Source organism: Dendropsophus ebraccatus, chromosome 8, assembly GCF_027789765.1.
Source record: "Dendropsophus ebraccatus isolate aDenEbr1 chromosome 8, aDenEbr1.pat, whole genome shotgun sequence".
Taxonomy (NCBI): Eukaryota; Metazoa; Chordata; class Amphibia; order Anura; family Hylidae; genus Dendropsophus; species Dendropsophus ebraccatus.
The window spans coordinates 120,579,823-120,600,825 of NC_091461.1; positions in this window are offsets into that span (position 1 = coordinate 120,579,823).

A 21,003-nucleotide genomic window follows, 5' to 3' on the forward strand; every position below is an offset into this window, starting at 1 on the left:
ACAAAATTTACAAAAAATTACACCGAAAAAATGTAATGGGTAAACCAAGCACCCTCTTCTCTGCCGAGCATGGGGCACCTGGTTAAAGGGGTACTTCAAGAAAAATGAGCTTGTCCCCTAGCCACAGGATAGTAAGAGATAAGTAAGAGACCATGGGTTTCTGTGTTTTGAATAGAGTCCTGGGTAAGGCACAAGACCCGCAGCTCTATTCATTCCAATGGAGCTATGGAAAGAGCCAGGTGGGACATGGGCTGTCTCCATCCCGACGGAATGGGAAGATAGCGGGATCCAAATAGTGGTGGTTCGGGATCGTCGACCCGGCTCGCTCATCACTACTCTTCACCATTTATTCGGCTCCAGGGTGGGGAAGTTGGACTTCTGCTGCTAGAGGACACTAAGTTTCTCCCCAAGTGTGGTACCTATATGGGTAGCGGCTGAATGTGAGAACCAGACAGTGATAGGGAAGAAGCCGAATAGTCAGCAAGTTGGGTCGTCAACGAGGGAATAAGCGTGGTACCTTGGATAAGGCAGGAGTTTCATCAATCAGGTGAAGGATCAGGGCAGGTGGCTTCAAAGGCAGGTCAGACATCCGTGGCAAACAGTACAGACAAGGGTCAGGAAAGAAGCACAATCTGAGGAACAGACACAGATCAAGATACACGGAATAAAAACTGAATAGCAATCGCAGGAAAACAACTTCACCAGGAACAGAAAGATCCAACAATGCACAGGCAAGAAAGAGCAGGTGGAGTGACTTGAATTAGGTGCAAACAGAACAGGATCAGTGGAAGCCGAAATAAATGGGGACAAGCTGGCCCTTTAAGTCCTCAGCAAGCAGTTGTGCACACCCTTAGTGGACAGTGGCAGAATTGCAGTGATGGCTGGAAGAAAGCAGCAGAGGTCAGCAGAAGCAAGGATGCTAGTGGACAATGGCGACCCCCAGGACCATTGAGGAATGTGGCAGAGGAGCGGGCAGGACTGAGGTGGTGAGTGGAAGCGGGAGCCGGACTGTGACGCCAGAAGTAAGTGTTGGCACCTGGCAGAGGACACTAGAAAGTAGTCAGTAACAGGGGCTGGGCAATGTCAAAACACCAGCAAAGGGCAATCTGGCAGGTGAGTAGTGCTTTTTTACATTTTTCTTTTAATCCTGGATTGACCACTTAAAAATAAACCAATACACAGACAATTCCTTTATAAAAAAAAAAAAAAAAAGTTTATTGGTTATTGTTGCCTTTTTACCTTTAAGGCTAGTAAGCACTCTCCTTATGGGAAGGGGGGAGGGAGCATGGCTTGGAACAAAGTGCAGGAACATTGGAGCAAGTATAAGGGCCCTGTAACACGGCCTGATATTAAGGAGCAAGCAATTGCTTACTGGTGAGGTTAGTACTCACTTTCTCCTCATTCCTCGCTCGATATTGGTGCTACTACATGCAAAGACATTGAGCGAGGAGGAGCGGGGGATGTCGTGGGGAGCATTGTGAGGGGCCCATAGAAGATAGCGGCGGTCTGCTGCCCCTACTACTATTACACAGCCAGCAGACCCTTACTATCCTTTTAATCCTTTTGTCGCATTAATAGAACATGTTTTAAGACAACGATCAGCCGATATCGCTCATGTCAGCTGATTGTTGTCTTAAAACATGTCCTATTACACCAAAGAATTATCAGACAGAGAGGACGGTAATTGGCCAAATACGGACGATAATCGCTTGATGAAATAGAGCCCTTAGTGTACTCTTAAAGGGGAACTATCAGCAGGTCAGACTAATCTAAGCTGCCAATAGCCCCCTATTGTGCATGGCGCGCTGAGAAGGAAGGTATGTGGCGCACCCGTACTGTTAGAAGTGTAATCCTCGGTCCGGAGCATTGTTAGGAGCACTGCCCCATAACCATAGCACAAAGCCGGTCCGCTCCTTTTAATGATAACCAATGGAGCGGACGGGCAAGATCGGTGCTTTGGGGGCGGGGCAGTGTTCCTAACAGTGCTCCGGACCAAGGATTACACTGCTTACAGCATGGGAATGGAGCCAAGGAGGAAGGTAAGAGACATATATATCCCTTATATGATATAAAGGATGTATCAGCAGGTTAGATTCATCTGCTGATAGTTCCCCTTTAACCTTCCAATACATCTTCAGGCTATGTGCACACACAGTAAGAGACCGGCCGTTCCGTGACCCGACCGGGTCACGGTACAGCTTGTCTCTGAAAGAATCATCCCAGCCGGTACTGCAGTACCAGCTGGATGATCTTTGCAGCCGCAGAGTTCTGATCTCGTCCGTGCGCGCCCACATCAGAACTGCCTATTGCACACTATGGAACATACAGCCATAGTGTGCACTGGCATGGTTTTCTGTGGCCACTATTCAATGAATAGCAGCCGCAGAAAACTGATATGTCACTTGTTTGCGGCGCCGCTAGGGATCCCAGCCGGAGCGTATACTATGTGTATATACTGTACACTCCGGACGGGATTCCTAGGCAGCAATGGCACGTATATTTCCATATAAATCACGTTTTTACGAAAATATACAATGTGTAAACATAGCCTCAGACTGGACAGTCTAAGTTTACACTGCCTAAGTAATAGGATTAGTAACCCCCTCCCCTCTCATAGTGTAACTATATACTAGTCAGCGGCATACTTGGATTTGTAATGCACATCCCTAGAAATCCCAAATTGTCACCTGGTCTTGGGTGGAGCGTGTGTAAGTTACATGTACAGTCACAGGCGGGCCCATCCGAGACAAAGAGCCAGGTGTACCTGTACGAGGCACTGCATGCAGGTAATCCCCCAGCATCATCAGGAGCTCCGCAGCCGCAGCAATGTAAGTGCCTCCATTCATTCTCCTTACTGGGTGCTCCCGGCGTCGATGACATACGTTCAGTTTGGACTTGTTGTATTTGTTGACAGAATGATTATCCCATCCGTTGTTTTCATGAAAAGCAAAGAGAACACATGGTTATTGCTTATCATTATGACTAACACTTTCCATGTGGGAAATGGTAATGCTCCGCGCAGGTTCTCTCTTTCTTTTATGCGTTCAGATGGATTTGTGAACAGATTTGTCTGTGTATCTGAGGTTGGATTTCAAGGCTTTATTCTGAGTATGTGAAACTATTTGGGGCACAAGTGTTTGTTACTGTATACTACACAATGTCCTGTATACAGTATACTATATACTATATACTATATACTATAGACAGCAACACCAATAGAAAGCCGTAAAAGGGGTCTGAATGAAGGGGTGGTCTTCACACAGAGTAATATAGAGGTTTTAATATATACAGATATACATATATCTATCTCCTATCTATCTATCTATCTATCTATCTATCTCCTATCTATCTATCTATCTATCTATCTATCTATCTATCTATCTCCTATCTATCTATCTATCTATCTATCTATCTATCTATCTATCTCCTATCTATCTCCTATCTATCTATCTATCTATCTCCTATCTATTATCTATCTATCTCCTATCTATCTATCTATCTATCTATCTATCTATCTATCTCCTATCTATCTATCTATTATCTATCTATCTCCTATCTATCTATCTATCTATCTATCTCCTATCTATCTATCTATCTATCTATCTATCTATCTATCTATCTATCTCCTATCTATCTATCTATCTATCTATCTCCTATCTATCTATCTATCTATCTATCTATCTATCTATCTATCTATCTATCATCTCCTATCTATCTATCTCCTATCTATCTATCTCCTATCTATCTATCTATCTATCTCCTATCTATCATCTATCAAATCCTCACCAAAATCCACATGATCTTGTTTAGTTTTATCACTGTGGATTTATATGTGGAAATATACATCAGATATGTGAACCTGAAGCTCCTATTCATTTCAATGGGAAATTCAGAACATAACTGCACAAAAGTGAACACACCATCATCTCACTTCTTTTTTTACATCCTTCGAAGTCAATGGAAGCATTTTTTATAATGGTCTTTGATGTGGAAATCACTTCTGCTGTAGAAAATCTGCAGCATTTTTGATGCATGTAAATAACCGCAATGATGACTGTTTCCTACACAGGAACCCCACTAGATAACCTAGATGGTGCCATTAAGCATAGCTCTTGGATTCAGAGAGCCACCAGCAAATGAAAACTTGGGATCCCAAGGCCCTCCGGCTGTTGCAAAACCAAATTCCCCATCATGCCTGGACAGACAGAGCTTAAGCTCTCTAGGAATGATGGAAATTGTAGTTTTGCCACAGATGGAAGACTACAGGATCCCCATCACTGATGTATACTGTGGATTTCAGTCTTATATGTGTTCATGCAGTGAAATCTCTATGGGTTATCCTCGTAGACAGTGGCTAGTTATAAGGGCTCCCAGTAATGGAACCTTCCTTTCTATGTTTATTCTGTTTTCGGTCGTCCTGACCAAGGACTCAACATAATGTAACTTATAGTCACGTGTTCCATTGGTCCCACTCCTAACTGGCTGCCATTGACATGGATAGTATGATGGAAGGGGTTTAGTATACTGTATGTCCGTATGTCCATCAGGGATATGGTACAAGCCATGGAGTATAAGTCATCTAGATCCTGTACCTTCATTGCACGCAATATAATTTCTCTACATAAACACAAGACAAGGCCATTTGAGTCACATAAACTATCAGAGTAGATGGTGGTAGGAAAATATAGCACTTATTAGATACTTACACAAAGAGAGAGATAGCACATGGGGAACTGAGTAGGAGACAAGGCCAAGATCTAGTCCTAATACACCAGTCATCTCCAATCTGTGTCTGTCAATCTGTAAAACTACATTTCCCAGCATGCTCAGTTCTACAGCTGGAGATCGGAAATCTATATCGCTCTGTCCCTGTAGTCAAAAACTGTGAGGGTGAGGTCTTACAACAAGCAGAGAGCCACAGATCGGAGAATACCAACAGCGCAGTCCACAATGGTCGTCTATCTGCGGGAGCTGCAGTATTAGTGATGGGCTGGTTAAATTCTTACTAGTGACAAGTGAACCTTGAGCTTTGATTTGTCCAATCCCGATCCATTTGATTACCAGTGGATGAAGAAGTTGGATGCAGTTGGAAAAACATGAATTCAGCCATAGGCCATAGACTGTATCCATGTTTTTCCAGACAGAAAAGATGGCCCTTTTCCATGGGTTACGCTAGCCGTATCCCCAGCTCAGCTGAATGGCGGGCAGGGGCGGAGCAGCAAGGTGGAGAGGAAGTTCGGCCTGCTACCATGCCTCTTTTATCAAGGTTTACCAAGCATAAGCCAGGCAAAAATTTACACTTTTTTTGCACTTCCTGCATTAAGATCTCGCCTCTTGGACCTTTTAGTCAATTAGGGTGAGGGCCTAATACAGTCCACCTGTTTTAATAAATGCCCCCCTTTGTCTTCAAAAATATATTGAAGTTATTATTAATACCTCCTGGTAGAGCAAGAGTCTATTACTATACATGCCAGTAGCATAGGACACTATTTCCCTCCTTTGTCCCTCCCTTCCTCCATTCTTTTCCATCCTCACTACTTCTCTTCCTTCCTTTCCATCCTTCTTTCTCTTCCTCCCTTCCATTCTCTTCCTCATTCCTTCCTTCCTTTCTTCCTTTCTTCCTTCCTTCCTTCCTTCCTTCCTTCCTTCTTCCATTCTCTTCCTCATTCCTCCTGCTCTCCTTCCTTCCTTCCGTCCTTCCATCCTTCCTTCTGTCCTTCTCTTCCTCATTCCTCCCGCTCTCCTTCCTTCCCTCCTTCCCTCCTTCCTTCCATCTTTCTCTTCCTTCTCCCATTCTCTTCCTCATTCCCCCCGCTCTCCTTCCTTCCCTCCTTCCTTCCATCTTTCTCTTTCTTCTTCCATTCTCTTCCTCATTCCTCCCCCTCTCCTTCCTTCCCTCCTTCCTTCCATCTTTCTCTTCCTTCTCCCATTCTCTTCCTCATTCCTCCCGTTCTCCTTCCTTCCTTCCGTCCTTCCATCCTTCCTTCCGTCCTTCTCTTCCTCATTCCTCCCGCTCTCCTTCCTTCCCTCCTTCCTTCCATCTTTCTCTTCCTTCTTCCATTCTCTTCCTCATTCCTCCTGCTCTCCTTCCTTCCCTCCTTACTTCCATCTTTCTCTTCCTTCTTCCATTCTCTTCCTCATTCCTCCCGCTTTCCTTCCTTCCGTCCTTCCATCCTTCCTTCCGTCCTTCTCTTCCTCATTCCTCCCGCTCTCCTTCCTTCCCTCCTTCCTTCCATCTTTCTCTTCCTTCTCCCATTCTCTTCCTCATTCCTCCCGCTCTCCTTCCTTCCCTCCTTCTTTCCATCTTTCTCTTCCTTCTCCCATTCTCTTCCTCATTCCTCCCGCTCTCCTTCCTTCCCTCCTTCCTTCTATCTTTCTCTTCCTTCTCCCATTCTCTTCCTCATTTCCCCCGCTCTCCTTCCTTCCCTCCTTCCTTCCATCTTCCTCTTCCTTCTTCCATTCTCTTCCTCATTCCTCCCGCTTTCCTTCCTTCCGTCCTTCCATCCTTCCTTCTGTCCTTCTCTTCCTCATTCCCCCCGCTCTCCTTCCTTCCCTCCTTCCTTCCATCTTTCTCTTCCTTCTTCCATTCTCTTCCTCATTCCTCCCGCTCTCCTTCCTTCCCTCCTTCCTTCTATCTTTCTCTTCCTTCTCCCATTCTCTTCCTCATTCCTCCCGCTCTCCCTCCTTCCCTCCTTCCTTCCATCTTTCTCTTCCTTCTCCCGTTCTCTTCCTCATTCCCCCCGCTCTCCTTCCTTCCCTCCTTCCTTCCATCTTTCTCTTCCTTCTCCCATTCTCTTCCTCATTCCCCCCGCTCTCCTTCCTTCCCTCCTTCCTTCCATCTTTCTCTTCCTTCTTCCATTCTCTTCCTCATTCCCCTCGCTCTCCTTCCTTCCCTCCTTCCTTCCATCTTTCTCTTCCTTCTCCCATTCTCTTCCTCATTCCTCCCGCTCTCCTTCCTTCCCTCCTTCCTTCCATCTTTCTTTCTCTTCCTTCTTCCATTCTCTTCCTCATTCCTCCCACTCTCCTTCCTTCCCTCCTTCCTTCCGTCCTTCTCTTCCTCATTCCTCCCGCTCTCCTTCCTTCCCTCCTTCCTTCTTTCCGTCCTTCCATCCTTCCTTCCGTCCTTCTCTTCCTCATTCCTCCCGCCTTCCTTCCGTCCTTCCATCCTTCCTTCCGTCCTTCTCTTCCTCATTCCTCCCGCCTTCCTTCCGTCCTTCCATTCTTCCTTCCGTCCTTCTCTTCCTCATTCCTCCCGCTCTCCTTCCTTCCCTCCTTCCTTCCATCTTTCTCTTCCTTCTTCCATTCTCTTCCTCATTCCTCCCGCTTTCCTTCCTTCCGTCCTTCCATCCTTCCTTCTTCCATTCTCTTCCTCATTCCTCCCGCTCTCCTTCCTTCCCTCCTTCCTTCCATCTTTCTCTTCCTTCTTCCATTCTCTTCCTCATTCCTCCCGCTTTCCTTCCTTCCGTCCTTCCATCCTTCCTTCTTCCATTCTCTTCCTCATTCCCCCCGCTCTCTTTCCTTCCCTCCTTCCTTCCATCTTTCTCTTCCTTCTTCCATTCTCTTCCTCATTCCTCCTGCTCTCCTTCCTTCCTTCCTTCCGTCTTTCTCTTCCTTCTCCCGTTCTCTTCCTCATTCCCCCCGCTCTCCTTCCTTCCCTCCTTCCTTCCATCTTTCTCTTCCTTCTCCCATTCTCTTCCTCATTCCCCCCGCTCTCCTTCCTTCCCTCCTTCCTTCCATCTTTCTCTTCCTTCTTCCATTCTCTTCCTCATTCCCCTCGCTCTCCTTCCTTCCCTCCTTCCTTCCATCTTTCTCTTCCTTCTCCCATTCTCTTCCTCATTCCTCCCGCTCTCCTTCCTTCCCTCCTTCCTTCCATCTTTCTTTCTCTTCCTTCTTCCATTCTCTTCCTCATTCCTCCCACTCTCCTTCCTTCCCTCCTTCCTTCCGTCCTTCTCTTCCTCATTCCTCCCGCTCTCCTTCCTTCCCTCCTTCCTTCTTTCCGTCCTTCCATCCTTCCTTCCGTCCTTCTCTTCCTCATTCCTCCCGCCTTCCTTCCGTCCTTCCATCCTTCCTTCCGTCCTTCTCTTCCTCATTCCTCCCGCCTTCCTTCCGTCCTTCCATTCTTCCTTCCGTCCTTCTCTTCCTCATTCCTCCCGCTCTCCTTCCTTCCCTCCTTCCTTCCATCTTTCTCTTCCTTCTTCCATTCTCTTCCTCATTCCTCCCGCCTTCCTTCCGTCCTTCCATTCTTCCTTCCGTCCTTCTCTTCCTCATTCCTCCCGCTCTCCTTCCTTCCCTCCTTCCTTCCATCTTTCTCTTCCTTCTTCCATTCTCTTCCTCATTCCTCCCGCTTTCCTTCCTTCCGTCCTTCCATCCTTCCTTCTTCCATTCTCTTCCTCATTCCTCCCGCTCTCCTTCCTTCCCTCCTTCCTTCCATCTTTCTCTTCCTTCTTCCATTCTCTTCCTCATTCCTCCCGCTTTCCTTCCTTCCGTCCTTCCATCCTTCCTTCTTCCATTCTCTTCCTCATTCCCCCCGCTCTCTTTCCTTCCCTCCTTCCTTCCATCTTTCTCTTCCTTCTCCCGTTCTCTTCCTCATTCCCCCCGCTCTCCTTCCTTCCCTCCTTCCTTCCATCTTTCTCTTCCTTCTCCCATTCTCTTCCTCATTCCCCCCGCTCTCCTTCCTTCCCTCCTTCCTTCCATCTTTCTCTTCCTTCTTCCATTCTCTTCCTCATTCCCCTCGCTCTCCTTCCTTCCCTCCTTCCTTCCATCTTTCTCTTCCTTCTCCCATTCTCTTCCTCATTCCTCCCGCTCTCCTTCCTTCCCTCCTTCCTTCCATCTTTCTTTCTCTTCCTTCTTCCATTCTCTTCCTCATTCCTCCCACTCTCCTTCCTTCCCTCCTTCCTTCCGTCCTTCTCTTCCTCATTCCTCCCGCTCTCCTTCCTTCCCTCCTTCCTTCTTTCCGTCCTTCCATCCTTCCTTCCGTCCTTCTCTTCCTCATTCCTCCCGCCTTCCTTCCGTCCTTCCATCCTTCCTTCCGTCCTTCTCTTCCTCATTCCTCCCGCCTTCCTTCCGTCCTTCCATTCTTCCTTCCGTCCTTCTCTTCCTCATTCCTCCCGCTCTCCTTCCTTCCCTCCTTCCTTCCATCTTTCTCTTCCTTCTTCCATTCTCTTCCTCATTCCTCCCGCTTTCCTTCCTTCCGTCCTTCCATCCTTCCTTCTTCCATTCTCTTCCTCATTCCTCCCGCTCTCCTTCCTTCCCTCCTTCCTTCCATCTTTCTCTTCCTTCTTCCATTCTCTTCCTCATTCCTCCCGCTTTCCTTCCTTCCGTCCTTCCATCCTTCCTTCTTCCATTCTCTTCCTCATTCCCCCCGCTCTCTTTCCTTCCCTCCTTCCTTCCATCTTTCTCTTCCTTCTCCCATTCTCTTCCTCATTCCCCCCGCTCTCCTTCCTTCCCTCCTTCCTTCCATCTTTCTCTTCCTTCTTCCATTCTCTTCCTCATTCCCCTCGCTCTCCTTCCTTCCCTCCTTCCTTCCATCTTTCTCTTCCTTCTCCCATTCTCTTCCTCATTCCTCCCGCTCTCCTTCCTTCCCTCCTTCCTTCCATCTTTCTTTCTCTTCCTTCTTCCATTCTCTTCCTCATTCCTCCCACTCTCCTTCCTTCCCTCCTTCCTTCCGTCCTTCTCTTCCTCATTCCTCCCGCTCTCCTTCCTTCCCTCCTTCCTTCTTTCCGTCCTTCCATCCTTCCTTCCGTCCTTCTCTTCCTCATTCCTCCCGCCTTCCTTCCGTCCTTCCATCCTTCCTTCCGTCCTTCTCTTCCTCATTCCTCCCGCCTTCCTTCCGTCCTTCCATTCTTCCTTCCGTCCTTCTCTTCCTCATTCCTCCCGCTCTCCTTCCTTCCCTCCTTCCTTCCATCTTTCTCTTCCTTCTTCCATTCTCTTCCTCATTCCTCCCGCTTTCCTTCCTTCCGTCCTTCCATCCTTCCTTCTTCCATTCTCTTCCTCATTCCTCCCGCTCTCCTTCCTTCCCTCCTTCCTTCCATCTTTCTCTTCCTTCTTCCATTCTCTTCCTCATTCCTCCCGCTTTCCTTCCTTCCGTCCTTCCATCCTTCCTTCTTCCATTCTCTTCCTCATTCCCCCCGCTCTCTTTCCTTCCCTCCTTCCTTCCATCTTTCTCTTCCTTCTTCCATTCTCTTCCTCATTCCTCCTGCTCTCCTTCCTTCCTTCCTTCCGTCTTTCTCTTCCTTCTCCCGTTCTCTTCCTCATTCCCCCCGCTCTCCTTCCTTCCCTCCTTCCTTCCATCTTTCTCTTCCTTCTCCCATTCTCTTCCTCATTCCCCCCGCTCTCCTTCCTTCCCTCCTTCCTTCCATCTTTCTCTTCCTTCTTCCATTCTCTTCCTCATTCCCCTCGCTCTCCTTCCTTCCCTCCTTCCTTCCATCTTTCTCTTCCTTCTCCCATTCTCTTCCTCATTCCTCCCGCTCTCCTTCCTTCCCTCCTTCCTTCCATCTTTCTTTCTCTTCCTTCTTCCATTCTCTTCCTCATTCCTCCCACTCTCCTTCCTTCCCTCCTTCCTTCCGTCCTTCTCTTCCTCATTCCTCCCGCTCTCCTTCCTTCCCTCCTTCCTTCTTTCCGTCCTTCCATCCTTCCTTCCGTCCTTCTCTTCCTCATTCCTCCCGCCTTCCTTCCGTCCTTCCATCCTTCCTTCCGTCCTTCTCTTCCTCATTCCTCCCGCCTTCCTTCCGTCCTTCCATTCTTCCTTCCGTCCTTCTCTTCCTCATTCCTCCCGCTCTCCTTCCTTCCCTCCTTCCTTCCATCTTTCTCTTCCTTCTTCCATTCTCTTCCTCATTCCTCCCGCTTTCCTTCCTTCCGTCCTTCCATCCTTCCTTCTTCCATTCTCTTCCTCATTCCTCCCGCTCTCCTTCCTTCCCTCCTTCCTTCCATCTTTCTCTTCCTTCTTCCATTCTCTTCCTCATTCCTCCCGCTTTCCTTCCTTCCGTCCTTCCATCCTTCCTTCTTCCATTCTCTTCCTCATTCCCCCCGCTCTCTTTCCTTCCCTCCTTCCTTCCATCTTTCTCTTCCTTCTTCCATTCTCTTCCTCATTCCTCCTGCTCTCCTTCCTTCCTTCCTTCCGTCCTTCCTTCCTTCCTTCCTTCCATCCTTCCTTCTTCCATTCTCTTCCTCATTCCCCCCGCTCTCTTTCCTTCCCTCCTTCCTTCCATCTTTCTCTTCCTTTTTCCATTCTCTTCCTCATTCCTCCCGCTTTCCTTCCTTCCCTCTGTTTGGTAGTATTACTATCAAGTCTAATAGGCGCCATGACAGGACAACCATCTGACAATCCATCTCCCTGCTCATATATATACCCGTATATACAGTACATCAGCTCAGTCTATGGTCCTGGTTCTCCTTCCTGTGAATCTCCTCACCCGGCATACAGATCCTTTGTGTTCTTCGCTCTCATTATCAATCATCCCTGAGGAAAGTGAACATAACAAATAAAAGAAGAAAAATAGTATTGCAGGTAATTATCATATCAACTTTCCTCTGTTTAGAAGCTTGCATATGCCGTGTAATTTTAGATACCATCATCTACCACAATCCTATCCCTGCAGACAAACCTGGTCCCAGGAGATGACGCCACAACCAGCAGAAATGCTAAAAACTGTTTTTTAGTTGTCAGCCGGTCCTCAGACCACAGGTGGGAGACGCCGTCCCTTTAATTATTGGTGTAAAAAAAAGTTTATAGTTGGGTAAAGACAAAGTAATCAGATAATGTGCAGATACTGTATATATGACTCTATGTGCAGCTCTATCTGATTCTATATAATAATGTATGTACAGCTCTTTATGACTCTATATAATAATGTGCAGCTCTATATGACTCTATATAATAATGTGCAGCTCTATATGACTCTATATAATAATGTGCAGATACTGTATATATGACTCTATGTATAGCTCTATCTGATTCTATATAATAATGTATGTACAGCTCTATATGATTCTATATAATAATGTGCAGCTCTATATGACTCTATATAATAATGTATGTGCAGCTCTATATGACTCTATATAATAATGTGCAGCTCTATATGACTCTATATAATAATATACAGCTTATTACATTATTATACAGTCATATAGAGTCATATAGAGCTGTAATAATATACAGCTCTATATGACTGTATAATAATGTAAAGCTCTATATGACTGTGTATAATGTGCAGCTCTATATGACTGTATAATAATATGCAGCTCTATATGACTGTATATAATGTGCAGCTCTGTATGACTCTATATAATGTATATATATATATATATATATATATGACTCAATATAATGTGCAGCTCTATATGACTGTATATAATGTGCAGCTCTATATGACTGTATATAATGTACATCTCTATATGACTCTATATAATGTACAGCTCTATATGACTCTATATAATGTACAGCTCTATATGACTCTATATAATGTATATATATATGACTGTATATAATCTGCATCTCTATATGACTCTATAGTAATGTGCAGCTATATAAGTTAACATTACTATCACAGTGCCCTGAAGGCGCTAACATATCTGAAAACATCTTTTACTTCATATTAATATTTTTTTTTCAAACCGTATCACTGCTATATATACTATATGTATACAGGTGAGAGTTTAGTGTTAGCTTACTCATAAACTCATAATCAAGTCTATTGCACCACCTATCACTGCCATTAAAGGGGTCCTCAGGAACTGTACGGAGAAGTGAATCCCCATAGAAAACCTCTTCTGCTCTGGACAGTTCCTGACATGGACAGAGGTGAAAGCAGAGAGCACGGTGTGAGACTGGAGAGAATACACCACATCCTGCAGGACAAACAGCAGCTGATAAGTACTGGAAGGCTGGAGATTTTTGTATAGAACTCAAGTACAAACCTATATAACTTTCTGAAAATATTTTATTTCTTTTTGCAACGGTAACCCTTAAAGAAACCCAAATACGTACATAAGTGATACGACATCATAACTGGTGACAATAATTTACATTGCTGATTGTTTCAGCACATTTAATAAGAGGCGCTGGCCCTTTAATAAATCTGCTGCTGCAGCATCTGGCTGAGTGCCACACAGTGAAATCTATGCCAGCTCCAATCTGTCGTAGCTGTAAGCTATAATTTACACTAGTTCATTATAGTCGGTGTATATATCTGCGCTGGCCACGCCCCTTTTACACCTCGCTGTGACTACTTTTTTAAAGCATGGTGTAAATCAGCCAGAAAGTCACAAATTTTGTGCAAATTTTTATGCATAGAATTTTATGTCATAGAATGAAGATAATATTGGATATATATTAGATAGATAGATAGATAGATAGATAGATAGGAGAGAGATAGATAGGTAGGAGATAGATAGATAGATAGGAGATAGATAGATAGATAGATAGATAGATAGATAGATAGATAGATAGGAGAGAGATAGATAGATAGGAGATAGATAGATAGGAGATAGATAGATAGGAGATAGATAGATAGATAGATAGATAGATAGGAGATAGATAGGAGATAGATAGATAGATAGGAGATAGATAGATAGATAGATAGGAGATAGATAGGAGATAGATAGATAGATAGGAGATAGATAGATAGATAGATAGATAGATAGATAGATAGATAGATAGATAGATAGATAGATAGGAGATAGATAGGAGATAGATAGATAGATAGGAGATAGATAGATAGATAGATAGATAGATAGGAGATAGATAGGAGATAGATAGATAGGAGATAGATAGATAGATAGGAGATAGATAGATAGATAGATAGATAGATAGGAGATAGATAGATAGATAGATAGATAGATAGATAGATAGATAGATAGATAGGAGATAGATAGATAGATAGGAGACAGACAGATAGGAGATAGATAGATAGATAGATAGATAGATAGATAGATAGATAGATAGATAGATAGATAGGAGATAGATAGATAGATAGATAGGAGATAGATAGGAGATAGATAGATAGATAGATAGATAGATAGGAGATAGATAGATAGATAGATAGATAGATAGATAGATAGATAGATAGATAGATAGATAGAAGATAGATAGATAGATAGATAGATAGAAGATAGATAGATAGATAGATAGGAGATAGATAGATAGATAGAAGATAGATAGATAGATAGATAGATAGATAGATAGATAGGAGATAGATAGATAGATAGATAGATAGATAGATAGATAGATAGATAGATAGATAGATAGGAGATAGATAGATAGATAGGAGATAGATAGGAGATAGATAGATAGATAGATAGATAGATAGATAGGAGATAGATAGATAGATAGATAGATAGATAGATAGATAGGAGATAGATAGATAGATAGATAGATAGATAGATAGAAGATAGATAGATAGATAGATAGATAGATAGGAGATAGATAGATAGATAGATAGATAGATAGATAGATAGATAGATAAATAGATAGATAGGAGATAGATAGATAGATAGATAGATAGATAGATAGATAGGAGATAGATATATAGATAGGAGATAGATAGATAGGAGATAGATAGATAAATAGATAGATAGGAGATAGATGGATAGATAGATAGATAGATAGATAGATAGATAGATAGATAGATAGATAGATAGGAGATAGATATATAGATAGATAGATGAAAGCAATGGATTCCATCTGGTATAAATTATTTCCATATGTTCTAATCTTTTTTGTATTTTGTTGCCAAACTTCTACGACCCTGTGTCAGCCATGATTCCGGCACTGGATGGGGGGGGGGGGGGTTGTGATTACTCTATGATATTATGATATGCCTTAGTTATTTGGTTCCTTGGAGTGCAGGGCACCCCCCCCCCCCTTCCCTGTTGCTAATAGTCGTCTCAGATCTGGGAGTATAACTTTATAATTCCCCATAATCCCTTGGTGCGGTGGAGTTGTCAGTCCAGGCCTCTCTAGCAGCAGATTAGCAGTATGGGAATCCGCCGCTGTCATCTATGAATATTCAAGTGTTTTTATAAACATTTCCACTGTCAGACCCGGCTGTAGCTTCGGGATGAGGGAACGATGCGGCGATGCGACCACTATGTGAGTATACCACTGTCTGTGCTGAGGAGGAGAAGAGATCACATCACCCTCTGATGTTATAGGGGGTTTCCCACGCAGCAAATAAGATGTGTGGCACATACTGTACATATACATAAAATGATCTACATAACTGTACTGTTCTTCTCCCCCATGGATCTGATCAGCCCTGACCGTGCTTTTGCCCTAAAGAAGAGCGTACTTATCAGCTGTTGTATGTTCTGCAGGAAGTGGTGTATTCTCTCCAATCTGACACAGTGCTCTCTGCTGCCACCTCTGTCCATGTCAGGAAGTGTCCAGAGCAGGAGAGGTTTTCTATGGGGATTTGCTGCTGCTCTGGACAGTTCCTGACATGGACAGAGGTGGCAGCAGAGAGCACTGTGTCAGACTGGAGAGAATACACCACTTCCTGCAAGACATTCAGCAGCTGATAGGTACTGGAAGACTTGAAATTTTTAAACATAATTAAATTACTAATCTATATAACTTTTGACTTGAAAGAAAAAAAATGTCCGGAGTACCCCTTTAAGCAGGCATTATACCAAACACGGTGAGAGTATACAATCATCAAAGTTATTTGGCAGTATATATAGATTGCTCAGTGATGAGGTATATGGAACCTCGTGCCTCAGCACTGTCCCTAATAGGCAGACCGTTCCTGAAGCCTACAAGGCCTCCATTACACACCAATACTGGGAGAGATGAACGTCTCCGGGATGTGTCGGCGCTGGCATCCCGATCACATACTAATTAAAGGACACAGAATCCGCCAGAATGATGTGCACTGCACCCGCTGCCAAATGAAGGGGACTTCTATCTCATTGTTATTTAGCTTTCGTGTCCTTATTTTTATTATTATTATGGGGGAGATTTATCAACCATGGTGTAAAGTGAAACTGGCTCAGTCGCCCCCGGCAACCAATCAAATTCCACCTTTCATTTTCCAAAGAGTCTGTGTGGAGTGAAAGGTGGAATCTGATTGGTTGCTAGGGGCGACTGAGCCAGTTTCACTTTACACCATGTTTGATAAATCTCCCCCGTGTACAGTAAAACGGTCTCAGTCGCCCCTAGCAACCAATCAGATTCCGCTTTTCATTCCTCACAGACTCTTTGGAAAATAAAAAGTGGAATCTGATTGGTTGCTAGGGGCGACTGAGACCGTTTTACTGTACACGGGGGAGATTTATCAAACATGGTGTAAAGTGAAACTGGCTCAGTCGCCCCTAGCAACCAATCAGATTCCACCTTTCACTCCGCACAGACTCTTTGGAAAATGAGAGGTGGAATCTGATTGGTTGCTGGGGGCGACTGAGCCAGTTTCACTTTACACCATGTTTAATAAATCTCCCCCTATGTGTTTACTATAAATTTGCAGATTTTGATGGAATTCTGATTCTTGCGTTCGGTATTTTGCCTCCGATCTCACCGCCACTTGGTACTTTTCTGTAATCCTAAATCTCCTAGATCTCCTAGACCGCCATGTACTGTCATGTACAGATATGGAGCCCCTTTGGTTTCCGTAATGCACATAGATTCAGAAGCTGTAATGGATTAAAGGGGTACTCCAGTTAAAGAAAACTGTTTACAAATTAGCTAGAGTTAGAAAATTTTTCAAATTTGTAAATTGCTTCTGTTTAAAATCTCCAGTCTTCCAGTACTTATCAGCTGATGTATGTCGTACAGGAAGTGGTGTATTCTTTCCATTTTCCAATACTTATCAGCTGCTGTATGTCCTACAGGAAGTGGTGTATTCTCTCCAGGTTCCAGTACTTATCACCTGCTGTATGTCCTGCAGGAAGTGGTGTCTTCTCTCCAGTCTGACACAGTGCTCTCTGCTGCCACCTCTGTCCATGTCAGGAACTGTCCAGGGCAGGAGAGGTTTTCTATGAGGATTTGCTGCTGCTCTGGACAGTTTCTGACATGGACAGAGGTGGCAGCAGAGAGCACTATGTCATACAGGAGAGAATACACCACTTCCTGCAGGACATATAGCAGCTGATAAGTACTGGAAGACTGGAGATATTTTTTTTATAGAAGTAAAATACAAATATCTGCCACCAGTTGATATGAAAGATTTTTTTTCTTCTTCTGAACTATCTTTTTAACCCTAGCATTGGCCTTGTCACAAACTGGGATGACTCGGAGATGATCTTGCACTTGACTTTCTATAATGAACTGAGAGTTGCTGGTGATGAGCACCCTGGTAAAGTGAAGCCCCAGGGGCAGATGATAGTCATCACCATCATAAACAGTTCCCATCAAACCGACGCATTTCGAGTGTTCAGTGCATCCTTATTCATGGCTGTAGAACAATCCCAACGAGTGTGTGAGCAATCCAGACAGATATCCATAATTGCTACTTTATATTTGACCCCAAATTCTTATTTGCTCCCTAGGGGCATATGTGCGAGCAGTACAGTGGCTGCCTGGTCCACTGGGGCTGCATATGGAGTACCAATTAGCCATAAGTCTGTATGGTTTGCTTGAGATTGTTCTACAGCCATGAATAAAGATGCAGCATGCGAAACACGTCAGTTTTGACTTTTAGAAAATGAAATGAAGAGTTGACGTTTTTATGGAGCTGAAAGTGCGTTGCCTCTTAACCCCAGTCCTGCAATGTATGCGGCCATTGGTGGACAGGACCCCTCTGTATTAGGATGGAATTACACCGCACTTCAAGTGCATGGACTTGCCTGAGCATTGAGCACCGATATCAGCTCACCATAGGAAATCCCAACACTATGGGAACCTAGCAAAATAAAATAGGTTGCCAAAAATGAGAAAAAATCTAAAAAAATTAAAAATAAAATCTGTACTTTTTGCAATCCCACAGGGAAAAAACAAAACAGGTTTACATATTTACCATATGTAGAGTTAAATGTTGAAGTTCTGGCCACCACTAGGAGCAGCAGTATGCAGTAAGCTCCTAAGCTCCCCCTACTGGTGGCCTAGAAAGTCAGAATTCTTATGAATATAAAAATATTTTTATTAATAAAATTCACAGGGGTTGGGATCGCAAGAAGTTTTGCAATATACTTTTTTTTTTTTTTTTTTGGTTAATTTTTTTTAATTTTATATTAACGATATAATTACAGCCAAACTGTGGTTTATACTCGGGGCGCGTATTAATTTTTTTTCTTTATTCTAAAAAAGAAACCAAACACAGAAAGTCCCCGTCCTTTGCGCACTCACTCAAGGAAAGATAGCTGTCCATCATGCAGGTTGTATGTCAGTTGAGGACAATTAACTTAGGCTAATTCTATTATCAGCTCTGCACCTTACCAGGAGAAAATGCTCTTTGTTAGGCAAAAATTCAGTCAGTATAATGTCACTGTGTGGTTACACTGGTTTTGGTGCTGTGTGACAGAAGAGCTGACCGTACAATGCAAGCACACCCAGGAATCTCTGCTACTCAGTGTGAACGCGCAGCTGCTGTAGACATGTGCAGGGAAGGAAGACACCTAGTGGCCATACGTATGACGTTAATTTACGTTAATATTTTTGCAGGAATCAACAGTGCAAGGGATTTTAAGAAACTTTGTAATAGTTTTTTTAGGCAAAAAAAGTCTCTTTCTATACTCAAAAAGCTGTTTTGCAGCCCCCCCTTACTCCTTATCCGCTCATCATTACAGAGAAGCAAAGTGAAGATGGGTTCTGCTGTGTCCATTATAACCTATGGAAGGGGGAGGGGCAGAGGGGAATGAGTGAGCAGGGAAAGGAGACAAGCAGCTCTACAGTTTGAAGTCTGTCTGGGTACATAAACCACTGGATTCACAGGTCAGAAAGGTCAGTGCTGGTCTGGGAGCTTGGTGAGAGAAGATTGCAGGGTGATGTGCTGTGCAGGGCTGCCTTCTCTCCTCACTGTTTTCACTCATCCCCCTCGACCCCTCCCCTCTCCCTAGACCATAATGGACACAAATCCTTCATCTTCTGAAGTGGGGGGGGGGGGGAGGAGGAGGAAAACAGCTTTTTGAGTACAGTAGAAAACTCTTTTTCTTAGTAAAACCTATTACAGAGTTTCTTATAATAACTTGTACTATTGATATTTATTGATTTCTGAAAGGTGACATTTACATGACAGGGACACTTTAAACATGGAAAACATATTGCAAACCAGCTTGCTATTACAGCCTCTGGAAATTTATAAAAAAATTTTTTTAATAAAATTAGCGTCAGTGCCCCTTTAACTTCTTTGCATGCTCAAAAAAATGCGCAAAAAAATGCTGAATTTACAATGAAATAATGATATAGGTAACATCGAGTGACTTGCTGAACTGTTCCGATTCGGTAACAGTCTCCGAACCCGAACAGTCTTTAAACACGCGGCATTTGCCTCTAGTGAGGTAGGAGTCTTAGAAAACATGGATACAGCCATAGGCATCCAACTTTTCTAGACGTCGGCAGTCAAGCGCCGAGAATTTTGCCGAAGCCCAACAGTTCGGCACTAGATATAGATGGGAATGGCATTGTATTGGGTATGTTCCAAAACAGAGGTTGCCGTAACGCAGGATAGTCCAATCATCAGCTCCCAATGTTGTGCACAATAGGCTACAATATATTAGCCCTCCAACACTTAGTTTTCTTTTTCGATAATCCTATTATCTCGATATTCGTCAGGGGCACCTTGAATTAAAGTGCAAAGGAAAAAAAAAAACTTTCATTAAAACCTTTTCTGCCTTTAAGATTAATGTCGGCAAATCAGGTGTTTTGATCATAAGAGGATTTATGCTCTATAACCCGCCAAGAAGTTAAGTGCTGTAAAAGCAGATTTAAGTCTCAACCATCTACTGGCTGAAAGTGATGATTAAAATATCACAAACTAACTTTTCTTCATGTATCCATCAATTTAAATGTCACCAGCGCCGGAGATAGACTGCTGAGAAGGAGCCGGCTCATCTGTTAGTCCTGGGAGGATAATCCCATAGTTCATTGCTTTGTCTCTATGTGGCGTATCAGTTATGGTAAGAGTCTAAAAACAGACACCAATTATAGCCGGCCGGACTCACACACTAAAAATACTGACGTCATAGAGGCTCCAGATTTATTTGGTCCATATACTGTATACTGATCACCACTAATCCTACAGTGTTGTCTGTTTCATCCCAGCTCTGCTGCTGAATCTATATGTAGGTGACCCATAGTAAATCACAGTGTTTAAAGGGGTACTCCTGCGAAAATATTTTTCTTTCAAATTAACTTTATACAAATTTGTATATTACTTCTATTTAAAAAAAATAACTCCAGTCTTCCAGTATTTATCAGGCTCTGTACGTCCTGCAGGAAGAGCTGTATTCTTTCCATTCTGACATAGTGCTCTCTGCTGCCACCTCTGTCCATGTCAGGAACTATCCAGAGCAGCAGCAAATCCCCTTCGAAAACCTCTCCTGTTCTGGACAGTTCCTGACATGGACAGAGGTGTCAGCAGAGAGCACTGTGTCAGACTGGAGAGAATAGACCACTTCCTGCATGACATACAGCAGCTGATAAGTACTGGAAGACTGGAGATTTTTAAATAGAAGGGAATTACATATCTGTATAACTTTCTAAAATCAATTGATTTTAAAGAAAAAAAAATGTCACCAAAGTACCCCTTTAACATGGAAACGTCTGCCAAGTCCTGAACCAAAGTTCATACATTTACCTAGTAATACCTGTACCATACATTACCAACGAATACTTTAATATGGCAAGCAGTAACACAGCTACCCCCAGTGCAATAGTAATTACCAAGTTAGCATTTAAACTATAAACTGTAATGGAAGGCTTCTAGCACCCTTACACGCTGTAAAGTGGCAACTAGGAAAGTTTTATTTAGTTTTTTATGCATTGGAGCAAAACAAAGTTATTGTTTGCAAAGCTGCAGGATTTGGTTGCAGGTGTCATCCATTGCGCTTTATAAACATAGAGATGAGCGACCC